This window comes from Rhinolophus sinicus, chromosome 11 (genome assembly GCF_057876585.1).
Source record: "Rhinolophus sinicus isolate RSI-liver-muscle chromosome 11, RSI-T2T, whole genome shotgun sequence".
Classification (NCBI taxonomy): domain Eukaryota; kingdom Metazoa; phylum Chordata; class Mammalia; order Chiroptera; family Rhinolophidae; genus Rhinolophus; species Rhinolophus sinicus.
In genome coordinates, this window is record NC_142511.1 from 4,340,065 (window position 1) to 4,359,271 (window position 19,207).

At 40.6% G+C, this 19,207-nt stretch overlaps 1 long non-coding RNA gene across 1 annotated transcript in view; it reads right to left on the minus strand.

Annotated features, from left to right (window-relative positions):
• LOC148756608 (uncharacterized) overlaps positions 1-19,207 on the minus strand; it is a 157,491-nt gene that overhangs the window by 55,499 nt on the left and 82,785 nt on the right. The gene's annotated exons all lie outside the window — the stretch shown is intronic.

The following is a 19,207-nucleotide window of genomic DNA, read 5'->3' on the forward strand; positions in this document are numbered from 1 at the left end:
GTACTTTCTAAACGTTCTCTAGTGTTTCCTCTCTCACTGAGTGGTACTATTTTTTTGCCCAGCTTTCTAAACCAAACACATGGAGTCCATCCTTCACCCTTTCCTCATTAATATCAATCTCCCAATTTGTTTATTCTAACTCCTAACTACTTTTAAAATTTGCCCACTCATCTCCATCCCACTGCCAGGATCTTGGATCAGACCACCATTAGCTCTCACCTGGGTAACTGAAATAGCTTCCTTACTCCTGGTCTCCGTGTCTCCAAGCCTTGCATGCCCATACCTCTCCATGAAAATCGTGTCGCTATTTAGCTGTACTCCCATTTGGACTAGACCTTTCCCATATATTTAAGTTCTCCTTAAATATTAATCTTGAGGTTTGCTATTTGCTTTGTATGTATGTTTTATCTTGATCATATTTTTAAGTTTTTCTGAGTACTATGTCATAATAGCTAACCTATTTTCCCCACCTAAAAAAAAAAAAAAAAGCAACAGATCAAGGCCATTCACTCTTTTTTCCCCTCACAGAGATTTCCTCAGGGAACTTTTGTCTAACTGTCGGGACTGGTTAGATTTTTCTCTGGGGCTTTCTTTTATGTCTTTCTTCATTGGATACATACTTTGCTGATCCGTGTCTTCTTTTTTGGTTTATTCTTATAAGTGACAGCCTATGAAAGAGTGACTGTGAGACACAATTTTGGAGTCCTTTTCTGTCTTAAAGTATATTTATTCTGCCCTCATATTGATTGATAGTTTAGCTGGTTGTAAATTTCTAGGCTGAATTATTCACAATAGCCAGGACATGTAAATGACCTAAGTGTCCACTGGCAGATGAGTAGATAAAGAAAATGTAGTGTGTATGTGTGTGTGTGTGCGTGTGTGTACACAAAGTGGAATATTATTTAGCCATAAAAAGGGAAGAAATTCTTACACATGCTACAACATAGATGAACCTTGAGGTCATTAGGCTAAGTGAAATAAGGCAGACATAAGAAGACAAACAGGGTATGTTCTCACTTACATGTGGAATCTAAAAAAGCCAACTTTAGAGAAACAGGGAGAATAGTGGTTATCAGGGGCTGAGGGGTGAGGGAAATGGCAAGATATAGGTCAAAGGTACGAACTCTCAGCTATCAGACGAATAAGTTCTGGGATCGGATGTACAGCATGGTGACTACAGCTAACAACACTGGATTATATACTTGAAAGTTGTTAAGAGAGGAAAGCTCAAATGTTCTCTCCACACACAGAAAAAGTAATTATGAGAAGGGATGGAGGTGTTAACTAACCTTATTGTGGTCTTCATTTTGCAATATATGTGTATCAAATCATTTAATTAATTAATTAATTAATTAATTAAATTCTAGGCTGAAAAAAATTGATCCTGGAACTTGAAGATGTTTTCTAACATGTGGTTTTCCTGACAAGAGAAGTCTGCTTTTCTCCCTAGAGGCTTTTCTCTCCCCATCTTCACTGATCATGACACTGTGTAAGTTTAAGCTGTACAGTGTGTGGATTTGATACACATATATCTTACAAAATGATGACCACCATAGCATTAGCTAACAAAGCCTTCAGGGTACAAATTTCCGGAGGCTTTTTTGGGCAGTTCTTTTTTCTTTTTTTAATGTTTTAAATTTTTACAAATGATTTCCCTAAGTGTGGTTCTTTTCTCATGTACCTCACTTGGCATTTGGTAGAACATCCATTTTCTTGTTTTACTTTTCCGATCATTTCTCCTCTTTATTCTCTCTTCTCAAAATTCCTATTAGTTGGATGTTGGGACTTCTGGATTCATCTCTACGTCTTTTATCTTTTCCATGTTTTCTATTTCTTTTTGTTCTTATCCTGAATTCCAGGAAATGAACTAGATGATACCTTCCTATCCTTCTACTGAAGTGTTTTCTGGACATAGTCTGATTTTTAACTCAATCCAGGACTCTGCTACATCCTATAATGTCAATGAATCTAAAGGCTCTGTTACAACCCTGGATTTCTTTCCAAACTGCTCCTGTTCTGCATTTTCTACTTGGCTCCTTCTCTCTTGGCCTTCTCTCTGATTTGCAGTCTTACATTTCACCTTTGCTTTTGGCACAGAAAATTCCTGAACAATATTGTATAAGCTCCTGTGAGACACTTCTGAAGACTCCTTTTATATAGGGAAGAACCCTTTTGGAAATCAAATCACCTCTCCTAACTTATCTTTTGCCACAGATACAAAATTCCTTGAATCAGGTTTGGTGAATTGAGTGGGTACTTCTATTATGTGAGGTTGAATAGACTGAAAGACATTATGATTTAAATAGAGGTATGAGTTTCTGCTGCTAATACAACAGTCATGGACAAAAAAAAGAAAAAGAAAGAAAAATAAAAACAAGTGCCTACTGTGGGCAGCTAACAGGTGAGTGAGTAAATAAATTCTCTACCCACAGAGATACGAACAGTCAATCTCTTTAAAAATAGAATAAATCCAAACCTGCTTAGAGCTGTGAAGTTCTGGTAGGAGTTAGTAAGATGAACTGTTTGACCTGAGCTTTCCTAATCTTTAATTGTATGATTGATCTTGATAGAAAGTGAAAGCAACCAAGACGCCGCCCAGGAGTTGGCTCAAAGTCGCCAGCGCCTAACACCACAAAGTATTAGTCTTTGTTCATCTAAATCCAAGGCATTGCTTTGTACAAGGAAGACTTTAAAAACATCTCGGGAACAGATGTCAGAAAGCACTCTTTTCTTTTTTAGCAGAAATGTGGTTACCGCAGGCCACCACAGTCAGAAGCAGAGGACACCGTGCTGGCTAACAGAAACCAGATGCTCTGGTAAAGGAAGCCATGGATAAATATGAATTATTTTCAGCTGAATGACCTTCAATTATCTCCCTTATTGTTGAGCCCTGGTTCTCTGCCATCATCTTCCTTTGGGTACGTTGAGAAGAGAACAACAAAGGGACTCCATTATAGAGTGATTTATAGAAGACATGTACAAGGGTCATCTATGGTATGTGAAAGAGAGGGAGGGAGAGAGAGCTAGAGCGCGAGACAGAGAAAGAGAGAGAGAGAGGCTGGGAATTCATTCAAGATCAAAAATAAAAACACAGGAAATATAGTTATGTGGGTAGAGACCTGGCTAAGAGCCAGGAGTCCTGGGTTCCAGTCTTTATTTTGGTACTGACTCATTGTGACATGTCGGACTTACTCAAAATACCATTATTGTGAATCCAATCTCTTAGCCTCATTATGCCAAGATTCTCCCACCATTGCAAAATGGGGCTAGTCTTTGTAGATTTCCTAATTTCCAAAAATACTATGAGACTTGATAGTAAGATGATCTGATTTCCTTCACACACGCTCTACAATCCCAGGTTTGTTTCCTTTTTCTCATATGCTATCCTCGGCCCATAGTTAAACATCTTGAAGATGCCAAGACTGAATAGTCATTTTCCTGTCTCCAAATGGAACTTGTTCTTAACCAACTTCCCTTTACCAAACCACCCTATTCATCTTAATGACTTTATTTTGATAACTATTGCATGCCTTTGTAAAAAAAAAAAGGGGGGGGGCGGTGGTGGTGGCGGTGATGGTGTGGTGGAAGGAACTCTTCATAGTACATAAGCTGTTTATGGAAAATGCGATCTTTAAGAGAAGAGTCACCTCTTTCATCGGATTTCGCTAACTTTTCCTCAACAGTTTCAACACCCACAAGAACATCTCCACCTGTACATCTTACCAAACTCAGACTTCTCATGGACAAAGTTAAATTAATCTTGTTTCTTTTTTTCTTCACTCTCATCTATTCTGTCTCCCTCTCTCTTTCCTTCCACTTAAACACGACTTCTCTTTTTCTGATCTATTTTTCTTAATGGATCCACAATGTTGCTAGAAATCCAGGTTTGGTAGAGTGTCTGATTCTGATACAATTAACTGTCAAGAAATCAGAGATTTACTTTAGGGTCCTTGACTGAGGCTTGCAGCTAAGAGGAGCTCTGGGAAATGACTAACACAGATCCCACCCACTTTTACCTTCTCAACAACTTACCTCTCCATCAATTTTCTCCTCTGCCTTCTAGATAAAATAATTCCCTCTGGATATTTTCTAAAACACACAAACACGCTACTATTTCTTCCATCTTAGAAACTAACCCCTCTCCCCACAACCCCAGCAGAAACAAAATAAAACAAAAACAATTATGGTAGTTTCCTAGGGTTGCAATAACAAAATGTCTCAGAATGGGTGGATTAAACAACAGAAATGTATTTTCCCCACAAACCTGGAGTGGAGAAGTTCAAGAGCTAACAGCTTTGAGGAGTTGACAGGTCTCGTTTCCTGAGGGCTCTCTCCTCGGCTTACAGACAACAACCTTCTCACTGTATCCTCACTCAGTCTTCCCTCCGTATACACATCAGGTGTCTCTCTTTGCAGCACAGTCTCCTCTTCTGAAGAACACCAGTCACACCGGATTGGGCTCATCATAATGGCCTCATTCTAACTTAATCACCTCTTTAAGGGCCCTCTCTCAAAGTAGAGTTGGGTTGGGCTTCAACATATGAATGGGGGGTGGGGGACACACAATTCAGTCCATAACACAAACCAACAACCAACGTGCCCTAAGACACTCTTTTTGCCCCACTTCTCTCTCCTGCTACCACCTCATTTTCTGCTCCCCTTTACAGAAAAACTTCTCAAAAGAGTTATATATATTTGCTTGATGTCTCCAACTTTCCCCCTCCCATTCTCTCTGAACCCCACTCCATTCAGCTTTTGGCTTTTGCCAGTCCACCAAGACTGCTCTGGTCAGGGTAACTACCAGCCTTGATGATAAAGTCAAAGGTCACTCTCAGTGCTTATTTTACTCATTATTCACGTAGCACCAACACCTGACACAGCTGACTGACCCTCTTCCTTGAAACCCTCCACCCACTTGGCTTCCAGAAGACCCCACTCTCTCGGTTTTCCTCCTGCCTTCCTGGCTATACGGTCTCACTCTCTTTTTCTGGTTCCTCCTCTTCTTCCAGAACTATTAATACTGTAACAATCCGGATTCTTCTCTGTAGCAACATTCATTCCCTTGGTGAACTTATCCAGTTCCATAAATACCATCAATATGCTAGACTCCCAAATTTATATCTGTAAACCTCTCTCTTAAATTTTGAATGTCTACGTATCATTTCCATATGCACATAATATGTACATCTGGGGTGTTCTCCCGCCAGATACCCATATGGATAACTCACTCCTCTCCCGTAAGCCTTTGCTCAGATTACATCTTTTTGATCAGGCCTGCCCTGACCACCTTTTTAAAATTGCAAATTGCCTCCAACCCAGCTCCGCCTTTGTGAGCCAGCTCACTGTATTCTATTTTTATCGATTTAATCTATGTATCTATTCAATAGAACTTATCACCTTTGAATATACTATGTAATTTGCTCAATTATTACAATATTTTCATCTACCGTAATGTCAGCGCCAGGAGGGCACCAACTTTTTTTTTATCTGTTCATAAAGATATCCCAAGCATTTAGTCTAGGTCCTGAAAAATAGTAGTTATTCAATAAATGCATGCTGAATGAATACATGAGTAATTTGAGAAAAAGGATCTCTAGAGGAGGGAACCCTTCAAACTGAGTTTCCACGTCATCAGGGGGGTGATTTATTATTATGACCTGTATCACTGACTTGATGCAACAAGAAAGACCCTCGTGGGTTCTTTAAGACCTGGAAAGACCACCCTGAAACCCCTTCCAGAAAAAATTGAAATCATCTCAGCAACAAGGTTACATCTACCCAGTCTCGTCAGAGCAACCCTTACTGGAAGGCATCCCAGTCCTAAGGTCTGCTTTACATTCTCTGACATTTTCCTCTACTCACGTCTTCCTCCATCTGTCAGAAGACCCTATATGGGATGTAATGATAGAAGCCATTAGTCATTTTGATCCTGTCTGTTTGTTCACACCTGACACTGTAGACCTGGAGATGTCACTCTCCACCTCAGTTCCAATTCCTACTAGTCTCCCATCCAAGTCATTGATGGCTCATTTTGCCACGTTGACGAAAACAGGCAGCGCTATTTATCACATTTAATAGTATCATAACATTCCAACAGTCACCTCCTTCTTGAAGATGTTTATTAAGTTTTACTGTCTTTATAACGACCTTCAAATTCATCTCCCAACCCCCGTCTTAAAACTCGGATAGCTGCCTGGATCAATTTGGGGTACATAACATTTCAGTCCTCTGAAAGGAGGTTATGCTGACATCCTGTGCAGCCAAGACCTTTCCCTTGCTACTCTTTGTGGAACCTTGAGAAATAAATCCTGAATGAGTAAGACAAAGTCGGTAAAATGACCTGCCTATCCTTATTAAAAGGTAGTGAAGTCTCTCTAACCAAAAGATGAGTTCTTCGCATCTGAGAAAGAGAGTTGGCTTCTATTCTGCATCTCTATTGTAAGCTTCTAGGTGCGGTCCAACTATTGAATATTTATTACAAACAATGATGGAAGAGGCAAGAAGAGCCCAGTTTGATTTTCTAGATCTAAGGCTGTGTTTTGAGCTGCCACTTAAAAAATGGTTTGACTTAAACACTGAGCCAACTTGATTTGGAACTGTCACCACCAAGAGAGAAAATGTCTGGAATACTTGCAGTGTCATTTCTGGGTAGTCTGGTTTTTATGACTTGTCGTGCATTACTAAAGAGAGACGAGTGAATACTATGCAGGATTGGGGACTACATGAAACCATTAGTGCTGTCATAGCAGGCAGAAACAAGACCACCAGGCAGAACAGAAGACCACCCAACACAAAACATGAGCTCCCATTAGCAGCATCTTCGAGACTATATGCTTTTGACATTTACATTTCAGAATGCAGAGGCACCAAGCACGCAGTAAGATAATTATTGCTTTGTGATGATATTTAGCAACTCTTACAGTGTGGACCACCAATTCTGGTCTGGGTTTCTTCTTTTTATTAGCACCATGTGAGAATGTCTGTGGTAGAGACTTTGGTGAATTGTGTCTGTCCTGTGGCCAAAGGAATGAAAGAAGAGCAACTTGATTTGTGAATATGGAAGAGTTCAGCAACAAAAAGCCACGACACATGTCTGAGAAAGGCTTCATTGCGGGCTTTTTTTTCCCCCAAAGAAAGCAAACCAGAATGTTTTACTACTGCTTCTAAAAGTAGACTCCATATGCAAGTAGCCCTGTACACATTTCAGAGCTGCAATGGGGTCTTTCACCCAACAAATCTTTCTGGTTAATAGTTCTATCTCAGATGGACCCAGTCTCCTGGTTTAAAAAATAAATAAATAAACTGAAACAAAATAAAACACGTTTTTCCTCTAGAAGTCAATGTGATTGTTCAAGATAAGTCTTTATCCTTTATTTATTTATTATTTATTTTATTTAAAGGAAATATCAGTTCAATTTCTCTCCTTATCTCCCCTTCCTCTGAGACTCTTTTCCTTATTTTTATTTCATTTTATTCCACCTCTCCTAGAGAGTATCTTGGTCAAATTTAAAAATCTGAATTCACCAATTCTAATGTTTGTGTGACTCATTTATTTCCTGATGACAAATTTTTTGCTTAGTTTTTTTATTGTTGATGCATCTTCGCTTGTATTCTCATTCACTCCATTAATATTTTTGAAGTTTATTTACAGATTTTCCTAGATTTTACAGTTCATTACCCAACCAATATCTCTCTCACCTTTATGATTTGAAAGCCTTTTAAATTCGATTTTTTTTTTAAAGAAAGTTTCCCCATTTTTGAGAGTTCTGATTCAAGACAATGACTAACTAATCCTTACATCAGAAATTCGGCATCTTAATTTTTTATTGGAACTTATTTAGATCTCAGATCTTGTTGTAAAATTGGTTTAGCATGCTATTATCATTGTTCATAAGATCAACCTTCAGTGGAAACAACAAAGAAGTACCTTAACAATAATACAGAGTGGCTAAGTTTTATACCTAATGCATAAATCTCTTGATTCAAAACTTTGACAGAAAAATAAATCACAATTGAGTTGTCTTTCCCTGAAGCCAGTCTCTAGAGCAGTGTCCATAGGGAATTGGGGCTCCGCCATTCTCCTCTGTTGCTCGAATAGACAATACTGCTGTGTTATAGGCAAGATTTTGATCCAATTAGCACTGATTCAGGGGAGACACATCTTATAAACCTTTCCAACTCAACAAGAACAGAGTGTGAAGAAATTCTATGTGGTGCATCATGACTGGTGAATGGATGGCAGGAGCTAAACATAACTAGAGAAAGCTGCAGGCATAAAGAAAAGAGGCAACATAGTAAAAGGGCTAGATCTGGGAAGAAATCAGTCATGGAGGTCCTGGAGTTTGCAGTTTATATCTCCGTTTCACCTCTATACATGTGTAGGCAGGATTTGTTTTGGAACCCAATGTATGGGCCATAATTTCCAGTAACTGAATCTCAGATTGAATTCCATCCTGGAACATTGAGGTTTCCAAAACGAAATTATTTACCGGTTGTGGATGATCCAAATTTTTCATCCATTTACCCAGTCCTCTTCTGACGACCACTTCCTCAGTATCCTTAAAAGAAGTTTTACGTTTCTCATGTTGGTATATGAATTCTCTGGCTCTCCTTGTGTGAGTTTGTCTTCTTCCTCACTCGGGAGATCTCTTTGCTTTCCCAGGCCCTGCATCACTCTTTCTTCCCCAGGGGCTGATCTTCCATTTCCTGTGGGGTAGAAGCTTGGCCCAAATATGTGTAATTATGAAGTTTCCCCTGGGGTCTGGGATACTGGGAGGAGGTAGTTCTTGGTTCAAAGTTTGTGTCTCAGGAGAAGACTCATAGAAAACAATTATGTGAGCATTTGTCAAAAAATACTGGCACGTGCACATGCCTTTTAGCTCCCCAAAGATTTGCCTTCTGCTTCGCTAACGTCAGGAGACTGGCCAGCCACATGGAAAGACTGCCAAGCACATCCAGCTCGTGGAGCCAGAAGGCTGCTCCACTTGACTATCTGGAAATCATTCTTTCACTCACTTGGGAGGTTCTGGGGCCTCTTTATTTCCTCGGAAACGAGGCCCAGCCAAATGATTTCAAGAGCACGTGGCAGCACAGTCTGAACAGGCAGACGAGCTATGGAAGGTGGAAATCTGGAGGTCCTTTCCTTCCCCCATTGACTACAGCTCGTTCTGTTCCCAACCACATAGGTTTACAGCCTCCCAAGTCCTTTCTGAGGAAAAGCAATGGATCCCAGTGTCAAGTTCAGTTAAGATGAATGATTAGGAAAATCTGTAGCTACTGAGAATGAGGCTCCCAGTTGAGTATCCGTGGTGACCACAGGAGGTGATGGTTTGCCTCTTTCTCCATCTGTTGTCAGAAATAATTGAGAGAAGCAGAGGCCTCCGGTTTGCCTCTCAAGTTCCCAGCTCCATTTCTCGGTATTGCCAGTAGTGTGCTGGACAGAGGGTGAAGCTTCCTTCCCATTTCTCTTTCCTTGGTGGGCTGGCGCTGGGCTTTCATCATCTCCTTTCCATTCTCTAAATGGGAAGCAATATTTCAGCAATGGACTTGCTAGTTTATCTATCCCACCACATCACTTTCTTGCTTTCAAATCTCTAGTGGCTTGGCACCACCAATAGAAGAAAGTTAATCGTCTTTTGCAGGATACCTGAACTCAAGCCTTGCTGGATGATTCCAGCTTCTCAAATCATCGGGCTCCTTTGCATTCTCCATATGCATGGGCCACTTCCTGTATTTGGAACACCTTCCTTACTGCTCTTCTTCCAAAACTGCTACTTCAAAATGCATCTCAGATGTCATCCCATTGGAGAGCCCTCCCCAACCTTCCCTTCCCCACTGACAGAGCTGTGTTTGCCATCCTTGCCCCATAGAAGTGTGTGTCCTTCTTTTATAACAGACCATGTTGTTTTGTTTTCGTTATTATTGTTGTCACTCCAGTTGTCCACTTGCACGTCTTTCCTGGTAGCCTGTGATTTCCTCTGGAGCAGGAGATTTGTTCTATTGTGACATTAACCCCAGTTCTAAAAGTCTGCCATAATAGGCCCATTACATGGTTGCAAAACGAGTGGATAAAAATGTAAAAGATAAGCAAACCATACATGTATGTACATAGTTTTCTGTGTATGTGTTATCGGCAAGCTTCTGATCCAATTAGCCTCCTTTGTTCATTTCAACCCTATTCTGCCCGAATACAAGTGGTGGTGGTATTTGGGAGCTGTAGTACACTTGACCCTGGCCACCAACCCCTCTGTAACAGACAAGATGGCCAGACTCCCGGACTTGAGTTCAGTTGCCTCTGGAAAGAAGGATTCAGGTTTCAGAGCACTCTTTTAGCTGTTCTCATTCTCTGGGAATAAAATTGACAGGACCCTAGAGAATAAGTGATTTGGAGCTTTCAGCTGTGATGCAGTAACTTTCATTGAGCATCTGGATGCCCAATTCCAGTAAACTGTGGACTAAGTAAACCAGAGGAAGTCAAACTGGAGCATAACTCACTTCAGAACAAAGAACCCTGAAAACACTATGCTCTCTGGCTCACCCATCAAAAGGTGTGAGTTTTGGAGTGGGCTCGAGCAGACGAACAGCAGAAATCAGGACAACTTTAAATTCGAAGAACTTCCAAATGAGGAGTTGGAAATTTACACGGGGGGTCATTATTAAGAGGTTTCAAGAATCCTAGACCTTTCATGGTGGAAAGAATCTTACAGATATGGCAGTCTTACTTCTGTATTTTGTAGCTGTGGAAACTGAGGTTATTCATTCTTAGCTCCTTAATTAAGGATGTGGGGAAACTTCAGAAGTCAGTCAGCATGACGTTCTTCCATCTTGCTTTTACTGCCATTTCTGTTATTTTTATTTAATAATTCATACAATTCTTTTCATCTTAGAGGCTCAAAATGCTTTGCTCATATATAATAAGCCTTAATTATTTTGCAGCATGTAGCCAAGTATTACTCATAAAGTATTAGTTTAAGAAACCAAAGGTCAGATAGATTGAGTTACTGGCTTTTCGTCCGGTTGCACAGGAATCGCCAGAATCCAGTTCTTGGGAATCCTGACGGACGTCCAAGGTCATTGTTACCCAGAGCCTCTCCTGGGAGGGGGGCTTTGAGCACTGAAAAGGCAGATTATGAAAGACTCAAAGAATGGCTGGAGAATTCCCAGGAAAGCTTTGCAAGGGCACCTCTCTAGGTAAAGAGTGAGCTTTTATTGGAGAACTTCATGAAGCAGTTGGGATGGCGCTTCACTCAGGGCTCTTTCTCATCATCACGGACAGTGAAGTTTTCATAGTAAAAACAAAATAAAAACATGTGGATTGATGGAAACTAATATGGAAGCATCTGGTACAGGATTTGGCAGAGAGGCGGTCCTCCTCGAATGGTTATCGATGGAAAGAAGGAAGGAAGGAATGGAAGGAAGGAGGGAGGAAAGATGGGGAGGGCTTTTTCAAACAGAAAAGAATGGACCCCAAATTCAAGTTGCTTGGTGTCTCAGAGTTAATGTAGATGCAACATTTGGGCCTCTTCAAAATATTCTATTTGTACAATTTGTGGCTTACATTTGAAGTGAAGTTTGAAATTTAACTTCAAGGAATATTTGAAAAACCTATTTTTGTTGAGGTTTCTTCTCACAGACTTACATAATTGAAATAACTTGGACCTTTTGGCCAAAACTGTTGTGTGAGAAATATTTTATCTGCAATCACACAGATCCAAGTGCCAGCACCACGTTAATGAACCACATGGAGCTACGGAAAATAGATTCTTCTTAAAAGAGAAATCTCAGTTGGCCAATTCCATTTGTTATGAAAACCATTGAGCTTAATTATAACATGCTCTATGATAAAAATAATTGTAAAATCCGTAACACACAGTCTTTGAGGAACTAGTGTTTTGTTAAAATATTTGGTTAAATTAAAAAAAAATAAAATCTAGTACTTACGTATTGGTAAGTACACAATGGAAATATCTTCCTGTGTTGTGTGGGAAAAGTTTAGCAATATGGCAGGATATTGTCTCAGAGTCAGTTTCTGGAACACAGTTCTAATCCAAAAGGCATAGTACTACTAGTAATTTACTCCTAGAGAGGCCCAATTTTTCTTTCTTTCTTTCTTTCTTTCTTTCTTTCTTTCTTTCTTTCTTTCTTTCTTTCTTTCTTTCTTTCTTCCTTCCTTCCTTCCTTCCTTCCTTCCTTCCTTCCTTCCTTCCTTTCATTTATTTATTTTCCAATTTCTTAATGAAAGAAAAATGTGAACTCCTTTGGCCATGTCAATTCAAGGCCCTCTATTAACTTCCCTTCCCACCCCGGTGGACTCTCTCCACCAAGAACCTGGGTTAAACCCTGGGTTGGAACATGACTTTCCTGTTGCTCAGATACCTCCTCAGTATCTTCCCTCTGTCATCTCTGAGCCGTGAGTCCTCCCAGCCCCTCTCCTCTACCTGCTGCCACCCACACCTGCACCGATCTTCACCATTAAAACAAACATTTCCGCTTGTCATTCAAGTTTCCAGCCAAGGGCTCCCTCCTTCACATCCCACTTTACTACTGGGTGATTCACGTCTTTTTCTGAAATCCCAAAGGCCTCTGGAATCAGTGCCACCCCAGAGGGAAAACTCTCGATCATGTAGTGTAGTCCTTTGTGGACACTTTTCTTATTTCTTCTACCAGAATATAAATTCTTAAAAAAAAAAAATAAATAAATGTATTGGGGTGAAAATGGTTAGAAAAAAGAGAATATAAATTCTTGTTGGGAAAGAACTGGGCTCGTTTGTTCCTGAATTTTCTCCAGCGCTTAAGCAAAACATCTAGTACCTTTTAAACCCTGAGAGAATATCTGAAGAATGAACAGTATGAAAAGGCAGCTCATAGGACATCACAAAAACCTAATAACTTTCTTTCCTGAATAATGATGATTATAAAAATGAAAATTTGCCATTATGGAGGACATATATCGTGTCAGGCAGTGTTATAAGTACATCTATTCATTGCCAGGGCAATCCTGTAACTTGCATCCTACTATTTTTATTTTACTCATGGGGAAACTGAGGCAGAGAGCTTAGGAAATTTGCTCAAATTATACAGAATGGTACATGAAAGAGCCAGGATGAAAACCCCGGCAATCTGTCTCCAGAGCCCTCACTCTTAATTTCTTTACAAGCATCGTGCCCTTTTCAGCCTTGCCCTATGTATTCCAAATCAATGAACTTTCGTGTGGGCACCTTCTTTCCCAGTTAATGAAAATAGTCATGTCCTCTCTTGAAAAGACCACATGTGTTGCAGTAACCAGCAGTGAGTGAGGCTTTGGCCATCCTCAAAGAGAGCCATGGTGTCTGCTTGATAAAAGCCATAATTTTCCTGACCTGCTCTGGGCCTGGCCCCCTCAAAGAAAATGCAGGCAGACACTTGGCAACTGGACTCTCCCAGACTCTCAAGCATAGGGCTGTGTTAGTGTTGGCAGTAGGGGACGGTTTACTTCCTCCCGGTTTCATGAACTGTCACATCAGCCTCTTTGATCCTCCCAGGGTCTTGAGTGTGCCAAAATCATTACTCCACGTTCTTGCTGTTTCAGATAATTGCCAGAGAAAACGCTAAGGTCGGTAATGACCAAGGTAGGGAAATATCGCTCCCTCCACGGCATACCGTTTATATACTGCATAGTCAGAAAGGCTCCAGAGTGGAGGCATTGCTTATTTTTACTGTCCCAAAGCCATGAAAGGGAAAAAAGGGAATGAACAGAAATTGATACATCTGGAACAAGAGCCAGGCATGATTTACTCACATTTCTACCTGACCTGAAATTGCTTATTTAGAAAAAAGAAACATTATAAAGTCTCAGGGAAATGTCATGAATCAGAGCCAGCGTGGTTTCACGTTGGGGCTCCATAAAGAAACTGTCCAGGAAAATCAAATGAGCCAAAGGTACCCTGCCACCATGACCATCACCATAGCAACGGTTTCAGAGTATGCTGCCATGAGAGGGCTCAGCCTGGAGACTCAAACACTCAGGCTTGCAAACGGAGGGAAAGCTGGTTCACTGGAGGCTGTCCTGGCTAGGGACGAAGTGAGCGCTGGTTCAGGAAAGTCACAGACAAGACACTTTCACCCAAACACTCCTTTACTGCCTCAAAATTTGCTCTGATCTAACCACACACTACATCACTGAAACATACAATGGCAGGAAGTTACAAGAGGCGAAAAAAGATGATTAAAGCCTTCTTTCTATCCATCCTGCTTTAATGGTTCCCTTACCTTGTGTGGTCCTGCACTCTGTAAGCAATATGAGCACCGTTATGAAGCAAGTAGATAATAAATGCTACTCTTACACCTACCAGCTGGAGGAGACTGTAGAGACCATCAGTTTTTGTTTTTTTCAATTAACTGAACTCCAGACTTTATTTGAATTTCATCTGTTTCCCCATGAAGGTCCACTTTCTGTTCCAGGATCCAACCAGGATAGCACTCGGCATTCAATCGTCATGTGTCCTTGGTCTCCTCAGATTTCTGGCAGCCTCTGGGTCTTCCTTCTCTTGTTGTTGAATGACCTTGACAGTCCTTAGATCCTGTAGAACATCCTCCAATCTGTGCAATGTCTACTCATTAATGTCTAACGAGTAGACTAGGGTTGTAGGGATTGGGGAGGAAGATCACAAGATGAAGTGACTTTTTGATCATATCATACGGAGAGTACGTGATAAACACACATTGCTGTGATGTTAATCACCCCCACTTGCTTACTGCCGTGTTGCCAGGTGGCTCCAGTATAAACTTACTACTTTCCTTTTCCCTGTTCTAGTCTTTGGAAATGACTCACTGAGCCTAGATCACGTTCAGGGTGTGTCTTCGGGAAGGGCAGAGTGAGGAGTATCTACCTATATTATTTGGAATTCTTTTGTAAGAAAGATTTGACTCTTATCCCCCATTTTTATTCAATAATTTCTTTATATTAATATGTACTCATGTATATTTATGTTATATTTTGGGTTCTAATCCAGTACTACGTTATTTATTTTGTTGATCAAATGGCTCCAACTTCAGCCACCGGGAGCCCCTTTAGGTGTGAGCTTCTGTGTCGTTTTGACACATCCCCATCTGTTTGTTTACGAGCACGTCCTTTTTGGTAGAGCAAGATGTTCCAGGCTCAACCTCTATTCTACCTGTCCCAGCTCTGGCATCAGGTACTTCTCCAAGGAGCCCAGGTTCCTTTTATTCAAGAGTGACATTTAGAAATCAAGGAAACCATCAATTTTGTACTCCTTCATTGATCAAACAAGGAAGCTGAGATGCAAATGGTGAACTCAATTACCCCAGATCTGACACTCAGTAAGTGGCATGCAGGGATTAGAATCTGGGTCTGGCCCCTTGTTTAACAGCTTTTCTTTTACTCCAGTCTGTGCCCTGTATCTATACTTTCCCACTAGCTTGTGCGCTTCTAGAAGGCGGGAAATCGATTTTCTGCTCTTTGTGGAATCTCGATAGTGTCTTCTGTCGTGTAGGGCACAGAGCATCAATAAATGCACAAGTCAACTTCCTGCAGCATCTTCATTTAGCTTCACTTTTCTCTGCCAAGGTCAGACCCTCATGAACACTTGCCCTAGAATATTGCATTTTCTACTAATGTGGTGGTTTTCTTCTCTAACCTGTCCTGCTTGCTGTGGCAACATCGAGAAACAGAAAAGCTGAGCTTTCATCATCTTACCCACCACTATTTTGTAGAATAAAATTAAACTCCACAACGTTTTAACCTATTCTCTTTTTCCATTTCCCTCAAATTTTGAACCATCTCCTAAGACCACCTTAGCACATATTAATACATGGTGTGTTGAACAGGGAGGAGGGACTCTCAGATACCATCTTCCTCAGCTTTCCTCTTTTCTATCATCAGTTTTTCCATCTCTATGTTCCACCAGCTTGACGTGTTTCTTTCCTGTTCCAGAATAAGTCCCTATTTCCATAGGCTCCAGCCAGGGCTCTTGGGTCTGATTTTCTGGAATAGTGCTCCATTAGTGATCACCTTGGAGACTTATATTTCAGCTCTCTCCTTTCCTACTGACATCCCGTTGGACATATTTATAGGCTGAATTATTTCCCATCCTAAATAAAAACTCACAAACCTCCACTTGCCCTTTCTTCTGTACATGATGTGATTTCTCTTTCCATACACCCTCATATTACTCAAAAGGAAAGGTCTCCACTCACTGCTGGCTCACTTTCCTATTACTATTATGATTGACTGATTAAACTTATCCTACTGGATTCAGATTCCCTTATCGTCCACAGTATGCCTACATTACGAATGAGCTCTTGAAAGTTTTTCATTACTCCATCAGCCATGAGCACATTAAAGGGTTTAATAGTGCTTGCTTCGGCAGCACATATACATTAAAGGGTTTAATTTTAATAGAGTGAATTTTAGTGAAGTAAAGTAGCCCTGTGGGGAGGTTAACGGAGAACAACCAAGGGTGGTGAGGTGTCCAGAGATGAGCCAGAGCAGGAATCCAAGGCCTGAAGCAATAAGTGACGACAGGAGAGTTATCAGAAACAAACAAAAACTGGAGTCGTCTGATAGGAGCTGGGGACTTGGGAGAAGAACAGTCTCTGCCAGAGACACCAGCCAGCAGGGAGAGAGAGGAGAAAAACGCCTTACGACTCTCTTCTTTTCCCCTTCGCTGGTATCTCCCACTGGTTAACCCAAAGTTAACAGAGGGCAGGAAAGCTGAGAAAATGCAGTTTGTAGAGGTCTGTTTTCCAGGGAATAGAGAGCAGAGCAGAGAAGGGTGGATAATGGATTTGGGGGTTGGGAGGCAAACAAAATAACCAGCATACTTTCTTATCTGATTTAACATTTGGGAAGAATGTTACATTTCTGCTCACTTCTTCAAGTGTTTCCACTCTCTGAGATCCGGAATGCTGTCTCCTGGTTTCTCTCAATAATGCATTCATTTGAAGGAATAGTGTGCACCTACCATGCTCACTGCTGTGCTCGACCCTGGAGATCCAGTGGTAAAAAGACAGGAACTGTCGCTTCTTCAGGAACCTTATGTTCTGACAGCTCCTGTTCAGTCTACACCAGCCCACCCCTTTTCCTCTTCCTTTCATATTGGCAACCCTCAAAATGCTCTCCTTGGGTCTTCTCTCTCCGTGGGACCCTAATCACCCAGGGCTTTCATTCTCACCTGTATGCACGGACTTCCAAACCTATATTCTAAACTCAGCCTTTGTGGCTTATTAGATAAAAAGTCAAGACCCTCAATACCCTGGCCTCAACATTTTCACTCTTGGCTTACTTTCTCTGATGTTCTCTATGCTCCACCCACCTATAAAGGAATCTCAGTCAGGGTTTTTGTTTCAGTTTGTTTTCATCTGTTTTGTTCCTTGACGTATCTCAAGGGCCTAGAATAGTATCTGACACATAATAGGCACCGAATAAATACTTATTGAATAATGACTGAATTGTCTCCATGGATTCAGATTACTCTCTACTCCCCAAACATATGACCTTGCTTATTTCCGCACCTTTGCTCACATAAAATTTCTTGCATCATCTCTACCATCTGTAATCCAATCTTCCTTCAAGACCCACCCAACTCAAATATTTCCTCTATGAGCCCTCTTAGACACTACCTAATTAGAATTATTCCATTTAGCTTCCGGAACTGCCATCCTATCTTGTTTATATTTCTGCTTCAGCATTACTATCACATCATATGTTTTCATTAGATGTATATATTTATTTTTGTCCAGTTTTATTGAGGTATAATTGACAAATAAAAATTACATATATTTAAGGCGGACAACATGATGCTTTGATATACGTATACATTGTGAAATAATTACCACAATCAAGCTAATGAACACATCCATTACCTGATATAGTTACGAATTTTTTATAATGGTGAGAACACTTACGATCAACTCTCAGCAAATTTCGAGTATACAGTACAATATTATTCCCTATAGTCACCATGTAGTTCATTGGATCACTAGAATTTATTCATCCTGCATAACTGAGCTTTTGTGCCATTTGACCGATAGATATACATATATTTCTTATCTCCTCCCACAACACCGCTGAAGTGACGTAGGCTACTTATACGTTGTTATTTTTCCCACCCCTCTCCATAGAGCCTGTCAGAAGGTTTAGTTGAATTTAAGAAGAGAAGCACGAAGTCATAGCCCAAATATACAAATTAGCCTCTTTCAGTCATTTAAAATATTTCATATCTGTCCATCTACATTATTAATGTGTGTAAAATCCCAGGTGCTTCCTTTGCAGGAAAGCGAGGGTATATTGCATCTTTCCTTTTCTAGCCCCTGGGTCCTCAGAAGATAGAGTCGAGAACAATGTCAGGTGGCACCAGTGGGACACACCTCCAGACTGCTGTGGGAGAGCCCTCAATCAATTGATGAAGAAACACAGACAGAGTGATTTAACACTGGCCAACTCCTGGACAGACCCATTTACTTTTCTTGCTGGGCAAGCAGCTACAGTACGTTTTCCAGCCCCCATTAAATCTATGTCTTATGATTGGTTTTTAATCAGTGGAATCTGAGTGGAAGTGACATATACTACTTTAATGTCTGGGCAAGAACTGGCCTGTGCTTAAGCACAACTCTATTAGACTTAATGGGGTAATTTCTATCACTTTTGGGGTTACAGAATCTGTTCTTAACTAAAAAGAGGAAGAACCAGGGAGGTGTTAAGATATAGGAGGGTAAAATAAATGGCGTGAAGATTATAACACAGGGTGATAAACACTGGATCTTATTCTGCACTAGTTGACAAAGTGGAGTAGCTGTTCAGCTTAGCTCCTCCAGAAAGCAAGATAGCTTATTGGTAATAAAGTATAAGTTGATTTTTTACTAACTTGTCTTAGGCTTGGTCACTCAAGCCCAGCAATGTGAGAAGGACAATTCAATAATATAAACACACATTCATGAGTCAGACTAAGCAAGATCAGCTACACACAAACCTCGGATAGAAACATCCCTCTAAAGGAAACAATTTCCTGCAATACATTGCAGTCTCCTTTTTCATCATTATTGGGAAAAGCAGTTTAACTCTTTTAGAGTCTCATTGATTCAAACATCTCTATTTTGGGAATGGTATTCGCTCTTCGTTTACTAAGTAAATCTTTTCTGGAGAAAGTTATCCCAGGTCAAAGGGATGCACTGGCTAAAACTTTATGTTAAGCCTCCACTTTCCAAATGG